This window comes from Callorhinus ursinus, unplaced genomic scaffold, assembly GCF_003265705.2.
Source record: "Callorhinus ursinus isolate GAN/ISIS: 27379988/994484 unplaced genomic scaffold, GSC_fseal_2.0 scaffold25, whole genome shotgun sequence".
Lineage (NCBI taxonomy): Eukaryota > Metazoa > Chordata > Mammalia > Carnivora > Otariidae > Callorhinus > Callorhinus ursinus.
Window position 1 is genome coordinate 27,537,436 of NW_027397087.1, and position 15,608 is coordinate 27,553,043.

The window sequence follows — 15,608 nt, forward strand, 5'->3', positions numbered from 1 at the left end:
AAAAATCCAGAAAACAAAGCCGCTTTGCATTAACCGGGGGTCATTTTATTAAAAAAAAATTTGATAGCCCCCAAACAGGAAGGACTGTCAGAACACAGGGAAAGCCTGCTTTCCTCCTTTTGCTTGCACCAAGGGAACCCATTTTCCCGGACCTCTTCATTCTTTGGCTTGGGATTGACATCCACCCCACTCATCCCACCCCAGCTCCTCAGGAGCCACCTCAGCGTCACACAGTTCTCTGTGCCTCTCACCCAGCACTTTGTGCGAAACAGAGGTTCAAATTCACGATAGGCTTACACAGACCTCCTGTTGCTCCTTTCTGGGGGCAAGGTAGGTGATGCCCCTTCAAAAACCTCTGACTGACAGAACAGATATTCTGCGTCCTCCTCCTGCCCTGCTTCTGGAACACACCCACCCTCTGTCCTGTGGGAGGTATTTCTGTCCCACGACTTGCTCTAGACTTTGCCAGGAAACACAGGAACTTGGCTGTTTGCTCTCCCAGCTACGGCCTGTGCACCACCTGCTGCTTCCTTAGCAGTCACCTCCTAGGAATAATCATCCATTCCCTTGATAGTCTCTCTCTTCTACCTGTGCAAAATCAACTCCCAAGCTGTCATTTTTGTAAGAGGCTGGAGAATTCACTAAGGTGAAGACCGTAACTCCCTCCCTGACCCCTTGGGATTTGTTGAGCTGGCTCCCAAGGGCGAGATGGATGGACCGGCAAGAATATAGCCCAAGGCTCCTGGGGGTCTGCACTTTTCTCCCATTCTTGGGGAGGGGGGGCAGGTTAACCGGGTCATTTTTGAGATAATCTGACTTATTAATGGATTATAGGATCCTGTCCTGCAAGCTTAACGCCATGCCATGTTCTATGTAGAGGGCGTTTCTAGAATCTGTTATGGAGCCTTACTGCAGCCTGCCCTTGACCTTTTGAGGAGGTTTGACTTAATAGCTTTCCAGCTCTTCCACCTCCCGTTTTGATGCTGCATTACTCGTCACAGCCCTATTTGGGGGCCCAGAGCCTGTCTCCCACTCCCCCAACAAAACCAATTCTCGTCCACTGTTAGAGAAGTGACCAGATAACTAGTGAAAAAGACTGTCGAAGTCCTCCATCCCCGTTCTTTCTCCCTTTCCAAGCTGTTGCCAATGGAGAGCGCCATCACCGAGAATTCGGCCCGAAGTGTGTGGGAACCTGTGCTTTCCCCCTTTACCAGATGCGACTAATGTATCCCTTCTGAGATTGCTCACTCTGGGTAAACTTTCCGGGTCCTCACCCTCTCTGCTTTGGGACCTGCCACCCTGTGCAGGAAAGGGAATCTCTAGGTTTGTGTAGAATCTTTATTCAGGGACTGCCCTTGACCTCTTTCTGAAATAAGGAAGCTTTGTGTCTTCTACCTCCCCATAAAGCACTGCTTTCCATTCTCCTAACAAGGGTTTTATAGTAATTTAGTCTGCTCACTACTTCCTGATAAAACTCTCAGCTGTCCTTTGGCATAAGGCCAGAATAATTCACACTCAGGTGAAAAAGGCATATAGCTCCCCGTTTTGTCTATTCGAGTTACTGTCCAAGCGAGGGGTCCAATGATATAAGTAGTGAGACCGGAACTTTTATAAAGGACTTGAGCTTTTCCCACTTGCCTGGGGTGGGTGAGCAGTATTATAGAAGAGGTCACTGGTCCCACTCTTGAAATCTCTCACTTAGACACGGACTTCTGTGTTGTCCCACTATCCTGTTTTAGACTCCTTTTCCCGTACGAAATAATTACACTTTATTTTTTTGTCCTCCTACCTCACCTTCTTTAAGATTGTGGCAGGTGTTCTGTCTCCTCTCCACTTTTAAGTCCATCTCTCTCTTTTCCTTTGGGGAAAAGAGTGAGATAAGTCAGAATATGATATCAAAGTTCCACTTTTTTTCCTTTCAAAGCAATGACAGTTCTCTGGGCCACAGTAATAAAGTTCTAATGCCTACCTGTCAGACACCACTGCTTGGGATAACTCTTGAGAAAAGTGCACTTGTGAGGAGGATCCTAACTCACTTGCCTTGGTAGAAGCTGCCCTGGTGACCGCAGAAACCCCTCCTGAGTCCTAACCAGCTGGCTCTGGGAACTGCCCCAGGGTCTTAGAGAAAACGAGCCCAGAGGGTAGCCACAGGTCTATTGTCCTTTGGGTTGTTTCATCAGCCCCTTTCTGATACTGCTCTTTCAAGGATTTTTTGAAATAAGACCTTAAAGAGATCTGGATCTAAAAAAGGTTGGCATTCAGGAAGATGCTCAGGAAGGATCCTGAGACAAAACTGCGAGTAGTAGAGCTGAGGAAGCGCTAGATTGGGACAAAATTCTGTTTTAGCTTTGGTTCTGCCATTTTCCAGCAAAAGGGAATAGTCCCCTGAACTTTTTGATCCTCTCTTTTCTCATGGACAAAATTGGTGTACTACAACCCACCACACAGCGGTGGGTAAAGGTTCTGTATGGGGTGTGAAGCAGGTAATGAACGTTACTTGTCATTGTAGTACTTACGGCCCAGACTGCTGCCAGCTCCCACTTGCACAGCCCTGTCTACCATGGCGCTTCCATTCTTTCCCAATCAATAGCAAAATGTCTACTTGGAGATCAGGCCTTCTGAGCCTGTACTTTGTGGACTCCGGTTTATAAAACTCTTGAAATCGCATGCAAAAGTGCATTTGCACATATGAGTAAGATTTTTCTAGGGAAAAGATTCATAAGGTTTATTCAGATTCCCCATGAAGAGTCCAACCTCTACAAAGTTTCAGACGTGGAATTTGAGAATTAAACCTTTGATTTCATCATCACCCTCCTACAGTGGGTCTAAGGTTCTAGCAAATTTAACAGTGTTGTCTGATGGTAACACAGAGTATTGGAAAATGCAACTATTAGGGAAAATCAGTGACGTGCAATTAACTGCTTGCCTGCAAGCTGGAGGAAGGCAAAGCGGCAACTCTGCCTACATTATTGTCAGCTGTTTGACACTGAGCAAGCCCCTCCCCCTCACTGACCTTCAGTGACCTCCTCTGTAAAATGAGAAGGTGAACTATGGTTTCCCAAAGTCCCTCAACAACTCCAGCATAGTATAATTCTCGTAGGAAGCAGGATGAAAGCGGACCTAGATCCCTATAGTAAATGAAAAAGAATGGGGAGAAAAAGGTGCTGTGTGCCTATGATTTCTTGATTCCAGGGACTTCATCCCTGATAATGTTCTGAGAGTGAGTCTGCTGCTCAGAAAGTCCCAAGGTGAAGGAAATAGAAGAACTGCTCCACGAAACTTGGATAACCCGGCCTGGACTGCCCCCCACCCTTCCAGGATCCACGATCAAATTATCAGCACTCCTCTACAGGGCCTGGCCTTTCTGGCCCTGACTCATCTCATACATCACCATCCAGTCGGTGCCAGATCCACGAGAGGTGCCTGCTTGTGTCTTCAGGCTTGCACGATCAGTGAACAGCTGTGGAGCATCAACACCTCCCTGCAAACACGTCAGTCCTCACGTAAGTCAAAGGGCACCACTCAACATAGCAGAATGGGAGATGGGGAGAGAAAGCAGAGCTTTGCCTTTGCAGGATCTGCCACGTACCCTAACTCCCCAGGCTGGAGTACGGGGGGGTGGTGCAGAAACCTTTGAGAAATGCATTCATTCTGGGTTGGGTCAGTTGCATTTTCTAAGAGTAATAATAAGTTACCTAGCTTATTTCATTATTTCCCTTTTTATAACATATTCATGGATAATTGCTATCTATTTCTGAAAAGCTACAAAGTAGCTCTTGGTATATATTTCTACCCATCTTCACTTAATAAAACACCCATTTCAGGGGAATAGGATAAAGGCAGATAAAGGCAGTATTAGGAGAAGAGGTAGGGGCGGATCTTAACATTGCCCGTTACCCTCACTAAGGTAGGACATCAAGGTCAATGATTTTTGGATGCCAAAGACAGTTGAGTGGAGTAATGTGCTTGCCACAACTTTTCTGAGAGGGAGTATGAAAAAAAAAAAAGGGCTTCTGAAGAGAGAAGAAAGGAAAATGTCTACTCCATTGTGTTGCCATCCATGCTATACCTAGACCAGAGGTATGGGGAACACCTTCATCCTCCACTTTTGAAGGCCTGGACATTTTTTAATAACAAAAAACAGTATTCGTGTAGTCTCATATAGACCTCCAAGAAATTAGGAAGAATTTAGAGTAAAAGGCAAAATGTCCCAATAATCGCCTACCTGTCCTTTCGAAGTAGCAGTTGCCAAAACCTCTTGTTCATCTTTCATTTCTTTTCTTTCTCTGTCTTTATATACACGCATGTATGTACACATGCTCCATTTTTCACTCATACTTTTTAGGATGATTGCATGTTTGTATATATGAGTTTTTCTCCTTCCGTGGCAGCTGCATGCTATTCCATAAACATGGTGATGGTTTGTTAGGTTGTCACCCTATTACAGTCATCACAGTGACCATCCTCCTAGAGATAGTCTCTCTTTTTGCACACGTACAAGTTCATTATCTCTTAAAAAGGAGTGGGAAGCTATGTGAATTTTAACTGCTCAATATACGCTTTTCCTTTATAAAGGAAGAATTCTAAACTATTCCACTCAACACATGCCTTTTGAATTAAGAACACAGAACTCTCCTTATTTTCAGTCATTAAGATACCTAATTTAAAAAATAGAATGTATTTGCTTATTTCACATAGGGTAGATAGTAGAGAAACAGAGAAGAAAACAGGCAAGCGAGGGAAAAATTGGTAAGACCTTCATGATTTCTAAAGACCTATGAGGCAAAGCTCTAGTATATTACCACTAAATACAAAAATACCTTCTCGGCTTTTAAATTTACAGATAGGTAAATTTTAATACATATAGTAACTCTGTTCATTGAAAAAAGAGAGACTACACCACTTCAAAGGTCCTTGAAACAGTCATTAACAAAATTGATCATTTATCATACCACAAAAAAAAAACCTCAGTAAATTCCCCAAAGTAGAAATGTTATAGTGAAAATTTTATAGACAGTATTGTCTGGATATAATTAACAAAACTAAAACTCGAGATTAAAAAAGACTATCACATGGAAAAAAATTCGAACTTTCTTACCTCTTGAGTACACGGGAAATGAATACCAAATTGTAGGATATCCATAAAATAATAATCATGAAAACATCAAATATAACCTATGCGATTCAGCAAAAACCTTTTTCAGAATAAAATTCCTACCCTTAAATTCTTCTATTAAATAAAAAATAATTAAAATTATCTAATGCGTTCGGCTCAAAAATCTGGAAAGCAGAAAGAAGTAATTCATTAATAAAGATTAAAATGGAAGAACACAGGGGCACCTAGCTGGCTCAGTTGGTGGAGCATGTGACTCTTGATCTCAGAGTTGTGGGTTTGAGCCCCATGCTGGGCATAGAGCCGACTCAGAGTAAATAAATAAATAAATATGAAAGAGAAAAGCATTATATTAAACAGGAAAAGGATAAATCTCAAAGCTGGTTATTTGAAAAGTAGGTTAACTCTTTGAAAAATGAATTCGACAACCTAGTGAAGGAAAAGGAGCACAAATACTACCCAAAATAAGAAAATTAACCACCAATGGAAAGAAATGATAACTAGAATTACAAGTGATTCTTTTTCTCACCTCTAGGCAAACATATTTGAAAATGTGGACAAAATGGATAATTTTCCAGAAAACTGTCAGAGAGCAAACACTATCCTCCAAAAATGCACTGGGCCTAGATGGGTTCATGGAGAGGTTCTATACAAAATGTAGAAAACTGTTTAATAGACCCACAACTTAGAAAAAGAAAAGCTACCAATTTTTTTTTTTTGGAAGAAGAATTTTAACAGCAGAGAATCTAGGATGGCCAAAATTATTTTTCAAATTGGAGGACTTACCCTGCCTGATTTCAAGACAGTGTGGTATTGGCATAAAGATAAGCATACAGATCGATGGAATATAAAAGAGAATATAGAAGTAGTTCCACATAAGTATGGGTTAATTGGTTTTCAACAAATTTCCCAAGGTAATCTAATAGGGAAAGGAAAATCTCTTCAACAAATGGCTGAAACAAGCAGACATCTATGTGGGAAAAAAAACGAACCTCTTAATTCACATCAGACACAAAAATTAACTCAAAATGTATCTCAAACCTATTTGTATGTAAGTGCTAAAACTATAAAACTTCTAAAACCCACAAGAAAACATAGAAAATTTTTGTGACTGGGCTAGGCAAAGATTCCTTAGATATTTCCAAAGAGTACTAACAATCAATGAACATTCTTAATAAACCAGACTTCATCAAAATTTCAAACTCGACACTGCTAAGAAAGCAAAGGTAAGCCACCAACTGGGAAATAACTATTTGCAGAATATAATATTCAACAAAGGACTTGTATATAGAACACATAAAGGACTTTTACAACTCAATAATAAGACAAACAACCCAATTTAAAAAGTGGGCAAAAGATGGTGATGTATGGAAGTGTTGAATCACATGTTGTACATCTATAACTAATATAACACTGTACGTAAACTAGCTGAAATTAAAAGTAAAACTTAAAAAAAAAAGCGGACAAAAGATGTAAACAGACACTTCATTAGAGAAGATATATGAGTGGCACATAAGCGTAAGGAACAGCTTTGCCATGGCACCCTGCCAACCCCCCCAGACAGAGGCTTGAACCACAGCCTGAATCTTGACATAATGCTTCATGATCCTCCCAGAATAGGAAATGATTGGAGGCTTGTGACGGGCTCAAGGCAGTCTCCCCTGAGAGGCTTTCATGAGCACACTCCCCCCCCCTGGGATTTGATCTGGCTTTCTCCCCCCCCCCCCCCCCCCCGCCCCCCCCCAGAATAGAGCTGCAGAATATAAAGCCTCTTAGCTGGAGTCTAGATTTGGCTCCTCAACAATGTGGTTTCCCACATCTCACGCTGTGGTCATCTAGCATCTTTGGCTTACTCTTCTATTCACTGTCTCTATAAGTAGAGGTCTAAATTAAAAAGTGCCTCATTGCATCTTTATAAGCTGAATCATCCAGGCCTGGGCTTTGTCACCTGCCTGTGAGCTTGATATTAAGCACATGAAAAGATGCTCAACATCATTAGTTACCAGGGAAGTGCAAATTAAAACCATAGTGAGATACCACAACCCACCTATTAGAAAGTCTAGAATGAAAAAGACTGACCATACCCACTGCTGGAGAGCATGTGAAGCACCTGGAAAGCTCAGACGCTTCAGGTGGGAAGGTAAAATAGTACAACTATTTTGGGAAATATTTTGGTAATTCCTTAAACAGTTAAACATACATCAACCCTATGACCCTGCCATTCCACTGTCCGGTATTTACCAAAAAGAAAGAAAAGCATATGTCCAGTTTTTCTTTTTGCGCCATCTTGGAGCCTGCGGAGGCCTGCTGGGAACAGGACTCCTGTAACGCCAAATCATGTCTGCAAGGCTGTGGTCCAAGGCCATTTTTGCTGGCTATAAGCGGGGTCTCCGGAACCAGAGGGAGCACACAGCTCTTCTTAAAATCGAAGGTGTTTATGCTCGAGATGAAACGGAATTCTATCTAGGCAAGAGATGTGCTTATGTGTACAAAGCAAAGAACAACACAGTGACTCCTGGTGGCAAACCAAACAAAACCAGAGTAATCTGGGGAAAAGTAACTCGTGCTCATGGAAACAGTGGCATGGTTCGTGCCAAATTCCGAAGCAACCTTCCTGCTAAAGCCATTGGCCACAGAATCCGTGTGATGCTGTACCCCTCAAGGATTTAAGTTTAATGAAAAGTAAATAAAGGTGTAGATTTGTAAAAAAAAAAAAAAAAAAAAAGCGTATGTCCACACACGTCTTCTACATGAATGCTATAGCAGTTTTATTTGTAATAGCTAAAAACTGGAAATAACCCAAATGTCTGTCAAAAAGTAAATGAATACACACAGGGTGGTATGTCCATATAAAGGAATACTAGTCAGCAATAAAAAGGAACAACTATCGATGGCGGAATGAAGTCGTTAAACCATACCAGATAGTACATATTATACAAGTCCACTTACATAAGATTCTAGAAACTGCAAACAAGTCTATAGCGACTGAAAGCAGATTCGGGATTGCCTGAGGATGGGAGGTGAGGGTCCTGATGCAATTTGGGGGTGTGATATGTTCAGTATCTTTATCATAGTGATGGCTTCATGAGTGTGTACATATGTCAATACTCATCAAATTTTACACTTAAAAATGTGCAATTTATTGTATATTAACTATAACTCAACAAAGACATATAAAAATGCAACCTGATCTAATTTCAGGTGTTTTTTTAGTGCACTCTGGCTGCCATGAGAAGGGACTGTGGGAGGTAGGAGTAGAAGCACAGAGTCCTTAGGGGCCTGGGGCAGTCATCTTCAAGAGAGATGCTGATGGCTCTGGTGACAGTGGAAATGGAGGGGAGTGGACAGATCTGAGATGTATTTTAAGACCTAAACAATAATAATTGCTGGCAGTTTGACGTCTCTTCTTGAGGAAATTCTCCCTTGGGTCTCTGGTCCAGGTCATACAAATGTGTGATATAATTTCTCATGGTTCCCTATACTCATCAATGTTTACAGTTGTGTACTTATTTGTAATAATATTCCATTAGTGTTTCTCTTTACCACTAGTCCCTAAGTACCATCAGGGCAGAGTTTGTAGGACTCACCACTCTGTCCCAAGGGCCTTATCCAGTGCCTGGCATGCAGAAGGGTTATATGGTAGTTTTAAAACTTGTCTGCATAGTCTTTAATTTTTCTGCCATCAAGAAGTGTCCTGTATCTTCCAAAGCTAGGTCTTAAGAGGTAATAGAACTTCAACCCAGCTTTCTATTGCTTGTTCTGGTTTTGAGTCATTACGTTTGGGGGCAGTCTGTCATGCAGCAATAGATAATTAGAAGTTTAGTAAATGTTTTTTGAATGAACGACAAGCTCTGTTTTCTTCAGCTCTGTGTCTTTAGCCACAGATCTGTCTTCCCTTCCTCATCAGGTCCCAAAGATCCCGGAAGCTCTGATGCAGAAAGAAAAGTCTGAGCTCTTCAGACCTATCAGGAGGAGACATGGAAACTCTCTGCCTGCAGCCCCACAGAGAACACTGCAAGGCTATGGAAAGTCGGTCCTGACAGGGATCTCAAGAGAACAGCTTGCTTGTGAGTTCTCAACCTTGGATACCTTCAAGGGAATACACATGCACACACTGTGTGTGTGTGTGTGTGCGTGCATATACATTTTCCTGGAAAGAGAGTCAGTCCCCAGACCCTAACTTCTTTCAAATTTTCTTTTTTTTTTCTTTCAAATTTTCAAGAGTCCATCCCCAAAATGTTAGGACCCTCTTTTCCAGTCCAACTATCTCAACTCCTAGATTAAGAAACTGAGAATACTTCTTTTTCTGCTAGTAAGGTAGACTAAGTACCCTGAATAAGCTTCCTTCTGAAAACAAATTCTGAATAAAATTTTTAAATTTTCTTAAACACACTGATGAGCTAGGGAGAAGATAAGACATATTTGGGCCCAAAACCCAAGAATCCAGAGAGATAAGCTAAGCCTTGAAACCAGCTTTTATCTTTAGGACTTTGTCAAGTCAGCAGATCAGTGATAGACCTCCCAGTCTTGAAAGTGAACTTGAACTTCAGTTTTCACAGCCTCATGGAGGTAAGGTGATAGGAAAGAAACTAGGACACTCAAGGTGGAGGGTCTAAAAAAGCCCTACTCCCCCCCCCCCCACCGCAATAAGATTGGGACTCAAGGACTATACCCTCAGTAAATGGATGAACTATACAGAACCACCATTACCTCCCAACAGCCTGCAAAGAAAAGTACCTGCCTTAAATTGTCTATTTTCAAGAGGGAATAAAATATCCCTTGAGAATTCATAGCAAGAAGTCATCCCTCATAAGGGTTTGAAGCCCCTTCACAACTTTCCCTTCATCTCCCTCCGTCTCCTTCCTACCCTGGCCAGGAGCCGGGCCTCAGGGCCGCAAGGCAGCCTCAGAAGAGCCGCTTCTCCAGCGAGCGCCTGAGGAACACCAGCCACCTCTGCGGGGGAAGTCGCCCATGGGGACTCGGGCCCCCAGGCCTGTTCGCTGCCCTGCGGAACAACCTCGGGCCTCTGCTGGGGGCCTGGACGTCGGATGGACGAAGCTCCTCAGGCAGGCGCTCTGCCGCCCCCTGCAGAGAACCTGTTCTCTCCTCCTGTGTCCAAACGCACGCTAACTCTGGGATATGGCTCTGGGGGTGGCCCGGGGGGGTGGGGGGGCTCTGTGAGAAGACACACTGCTCTCCACTCGCTTTCCCCAAAGGGCCTGGCTCTCCGCTGGTTTCTTCCTCTGGGCTGTGGAACCTTCTGGATGCTCGCTCCTCAGGATGAGGAAAACAGATGTCACTCTCCCCTCCCCGCAAGCCCCCAGACACCCTCTGCTCCCCACAGGGCACTGGCTCCCTCCCCGTTTAATTTGCAGTGACTGCTGGTACCCCAGCATGCAGTGAGGGGGTGACCTCCGCCTCATACTCCCACGCTCAGGTTCAGGGCCTGGGTCTGAGAGGGGAGGCTGGCCATCCGCCTCGAGGCTGGGTCCCCCCGGGGAGGACCTGGCCGGCCCAGCAGAGGGGTCACCAGGGCAGGTGTGCTGGGTTCGGGCTGGGCCGGGGCTGGTGGCTCAGACGCATCTGTCTGTGGGCAGGGCAGGCTTGGAAAGGCCCAGAGCAAACCTGCAGGACCCCTCACCTGCCTTTCCAAAAGTGCTTTCCCTCCACCCTGTCTGTGGATTTCAGGCACCCATGGGATTGTATTTTCGGGAAAACCGGCGGTGTGGTGCCCTGGCTCGTCAAAGCAGCAATTGTCTCTGGAACGAGTCCCCACAGACAGTGCATTCCCATCAGAGCAAGGGAGGGAATTGCTGAGAGCTTTTAAAAAATGCCCACATCCTGGGCACCTGGGTGGCTCAGATGGTTAAGCGTCTGCCTTCGGCTCAGGTAGTGATCCCAGGGTCCTGGGATCGAGTCCCGCATCGGACTCCCTGCTAGGCAGGGACCCTGCTTCTCCCTCTCCCTCTGCCTCTCTCTCTCTCTCTCTGACTTTCATGAATAAATAAATAAAACATTTATAAAAAAAAATGCCCACATCCAGGCTGCACCCCATACCCATGAAATCAGTGTCTCTCAAGGTGGGCCCAGGTGGGGTGTGTTTTAAAGCTCCCCAGATGACCCGAAGGTGCAGACCTCGAGCCTCACAAGGACCCTGAAAGCCAGGCAGCATCGTTATCCCCACCGTGCAGACGGGGTCCTTAGGGCTCAGAGGGGTAAAGCTGAGTTGGAAGGGGCCTGGAGTCCCCAGATGGAAACCAGCAGGTGTCCCCCCAGCTTGCGGTGGATCCAGGCTTCCCGTGGGACCGTGAGGCCTCTGGCTGGCCAGGGAGCTTGGCTCTCTTGGCTGGGAAGACATTTCTGCCACTGCTTCTGAGACAGCTGCTCTGCTTCTTTCTCAAAGCACTGGGCGGGGGCCCCTCCAAGCCCAGAACACAGTGGATCACCTCCACTCACCAGCCCTGGGTTCCTCTCACTGGAAAGGCGTGCCCTTTGGTGAGGGGGAGGATGCATTTTTGAGGTGAAATGTATAAGAGCCAGGAATGGAAAATATTAAAAGCCCACTGGCGCCAACGAGGTTCACTCCAGGGCCAGAAAGTCCAGAAAAGAGGAAGATTCCCTGTGGTGAGGGCCCTAAGACTGGCTTAGGATCCACTGAGCATCCACATCCTGTATCCCAGGCTGTCTCCGTTTTCAGGGTTAGAGCAAGCTTCGCCTGGGCCAGAGGAAGGTCCCGGGGTGGTGACCCCAAGGTAGGGTTGCCAGATGTTCTGATATATATAGGATATATCCCTATATTTAATGATTTCATCCCAGACCCTATGTTGACCTTGTCAGAATGCCCTAAATGTCTTGTATTCAGTTTTTTTTTTCCAATAAGATTTCAGCAATTCAAGCTTTTTTCCCCCTGCCAGTTTTTGGTGCATACAACACTTAAAGAGGAACACTAGCTGAAATCATATACCTCCTCCTACCATTTGGCTAAAGGAAGACCAACAGAGGGGAACAGCAAGTAAGGCACTTATTTTTCATATTCACCAAAGGGGAAAACTATGCTTATTTTAAAATTTTGAGTATAGTTGACACACAATGTTATTACATTAGCTTCGGGCGTACGACATAGTAATTCGACTTCTCTCTACATTGTGCTGTGCTCCCCACCAGCGTAGCTACCAGAGGTCACCATACAACACCCTTACAATATCATTGTATTTCCTATACGGTGCCTTTTATTCTGGCAACTTATTCATTGGGAAAACTATCAGCCAAAGTCCCAACTCTAGAAAGCAACCACCACTAATTAGAAATAATTTCGGATCAATACACAAGGAAAGTCTGAGACACTTTTCAGTCAGGAAGGGCTTGTGGAGACATGACCACTAAATACAATGCGTCTTAGATGCGACCTTTGAACAGAAAATAGACATGAGTTAAAAATTAAGGTAAATTTGAATAAAGTATGGGTTTTAGTTAATAAGAGTTTGTCAATCTTGGTTCATTAACTGTGACAAATATACCATACTAGGGTAAGATGTAAAGAGAATAGATATATGGGGAGTCTCTGCTAGCTTCATAATTTTTCTGTAAATCTAAAACTATTCTAAAATTAAAACTTTTCCCTAAAAAAAAAAACCCCACTGGGTACTGAGACACCAATGGCCTTCCCTGAGCAGAAATGTTGCATATGCATTGCTAGTGGTAGAGTGCATTCTGGGTGGCGCCATAAGAGAAAGAGAGGATATGGAAGCCTGTGCGTGGATTCTGCCAGCCTCCATTGGTGCTTTTCCCCATATGATCTGGCTGTGTATATCCTCTGTATGTCCCTATAAGCCTTAGTAATGAATACAACTATACGTGGAGTCCCATGAGTTCTGCGTGCAAGTTTCTGAGCCTGGGAGTGGTCTTGCACACCCCTGACACACCTGTCATTCAGTGTTCTTCAGTTCTCCAGGAATCAAAACCCCATTGGCTCTCTTAACAAATGTAGTTGAGAGAATGCCAGTCTGTTTAAAGCACTGAAATAATAGTTAAGTGCTAAAGAAAAGGCTCCAAAAATCCACTGAGCCTACTTTTTTCTTGCTCATAATTTTTAATATCTCTTCAGCAATAAGACTATGCATGTTGAGAGAAGAGCAAACAGCTTTATTATAGAACTCCATTGTTAAATGCATTCATTGTTGAATGCATTAAAATATTGGCAAAATAGTAATCCATTTAAATGTCAATGCTGCTCTTAAAAGGAACCAAAGTATATGTGAATAGGTAAAGAAATTCCTACTTGAAGTGGATAAGTATTGTGCTACTTGCCATGACTCTTTTTAAAAATTATTTCATCCCTTGAAGAATTTTATTCTAAATACTTTTCCAGCATGGGAGCAAGTAAAATTTTCATGTGTGGTGTTGAAGAAGAATGGAATAAAATTTGATGACAGTGCTCTTTTTTTGTCAGTGAACATTTTTAAAAGTCACTGATCAAAAGATCTGATGCAATCCTGAAGAATGGAAAAGAAATGTATGCCAGAAAGGATAGTATTATGTGTCTCATCAAAATAAATTCGGAGGGCAGTTCTTAGATGTATTAACTCTACACGCTAGTATGTGCTCAGTAAACTGGCTCATACCACAAATACAGAGTGTGTTTGCTCATTAATGTTCAGTAATGTTCAGTAGACAAAAGAATGACAGGCATTAACTGTGACCACAGTAGAAGCTATTTTACAATGCAGTAGACTTAGACTGGGCCTGTAAGGAATTTTTTTTTAAGATCTTATTTATTTATTTGAGAGAGTGAGCACAAATTGGGGGGAAAGGCAGAGGGAGAGGGAGGAGCAGGCTCCCCACTGAGCTGGAGCAGGGAGCCCGAGGCCGGCGGGAAGCGATCCCAGGACCCTGGGATCATGACCTGAGCTGAAGGCAGACACTTAACCAACTGAGCCACCCAGGTGCCCCTATAAGGAATTTTATAAGCAAATTCTACAAAACAAAGATCCATCAGAGAACAGGCAAATCATCAGGGAAATATAATTAAAGAGGCACGTAATTTAGATACTTCGGATATTTCAGATAGATAAAAAATAATTTTTTAGTTTCAATACACTCCATGCAATATTTCTCTTTTATCTCCATGTACACTGCATAGGCAATTAGAAATAATTTGCTTGTAACCAGGCATCTTGCATTTTTGTTAAATCTGGCAATCTTTGACACATGGGTCCTTGTCTAGAGACACAGCCAGTTAATGACTGAGCCAGGATTCGAACCTTGAAAATCTCACTTCAGAGTCTGTCTGAAACTACAAGACTATACTGATGAAAAATAAAGTTCAACCTAGAATTATAGTGCTAACTAAACTATCATTAAAGTTTGAGGATAAAAGAAAGACAAGTTTAGACATGCAACGAATCCTTTGGCTGTAATTTACAGAGACACTGATTCAGGCTAGAGTAATCAAAAATAACTTTTCAAAACGATTATCCGGCACAAAGGAAGTGTACAAGTAAGGTTGGCTCCAGAATTCATGAATTCCCTGGCTCAACAATGACCTCAAGGATAAGGGTTCTTACCATCCCCTCACTCATATCTTTGTTACTGATTTTATCTTCTAGCTTGTAGCAAGATAAACACAGGTGCTCCAGCACATCAGTATCCACTGTGATGAAGCTGGTACTCTGTCTCTTCTTGTGATTCTCCATTAGAAACTAGAGAACTTTCACCAGTATCCCTCCTGAAGACTTCTTACAGCTCATTTACCCAGGTTGGGTCCCATGTTCATTTTTGAACTGGTCACTGACACATGGGTGGAATTAGCGTTATTGGCTTGGACTAATTATCTGGAGTAGAATGGATGTTGTCTAGTCAACCACAATATCCACAAAGTCTAAACAATTTTATTTCTCACACTCCTACTTTTTCTCAGGAAGCTTCTCATGTGGAGTTCCACCAGATGTGGGTGTGAGCCAAGGAAGTGCTCAGGACCCCAGCAGGAAGCGGACTGCACACTCACACTGGGCGATTTGAGTAGAATTTAATAAAGGAATTATTTGCAAGTGTGATTGCAAAGTTTAAAGAAATGTGCAAGGTACAGTGCAGTAGCCCTGGAAAGTTACTACCCTTGGGTCTGAAAGAACAAGACAAAGGAACAGGTCTTGGAATCCTGAGAGTGTATCTTTATGGAGAGGGCCACCCAACAGGCGCTGTGACCTTGGTAGAGGGACGGACGCAGCCAGTCCCCAGCAACCTGTTCAGGAAGTACCTGGGGCAATCAACACCTTATTTCACTCTCCTCCTGCCTACAGTCTCTTCCCTGTGCTTCCCACTGACTGAAACCGGCTAGAATCTGGGGCTCGAGAAGGCATGTAACCATCATTCTTCCTTCTGTTTTGATGAATGTGACTACCTTACTTACCTCATGTAAGTGGAATCACACAGTATTTTTCTTTCTGTGATGGTTTCTTTCACTTAACACAATACCCTCAAGATTTATCCATGTTATAGC

At 43.5% G+C, this 15,608-nt stretch overlaps 1 long non-coding RNA gene and 1 pseudogene across 1 annotated transcript; both read left to right on the forward strand.

Annotated features, from left to right (window-relative positions):
- The first annotated feature begins 1,241 nt into the window (after positions 1-1,241).
- LOC141370063 (uncharacterized) lies at positions 1,242-10,257 on the forward strand. The gene is made up of 3 exons (XR_012373759.1): positions 1,242-3,503; positions 9,021-9,180; positions 9,990-10,257. It is a non-coding gene; the product is annotated as an uncharacterized lncRNA (long non-coding RNA).
- LOC112833087 (large ribosomal subunit protein eL33 pseudogene) lies at positions 7,426-7,820 on the forward strand (annotated as a pseudogene).
- Positions 10,258-15,608: the final 5,351 nt, after the last annotated feature.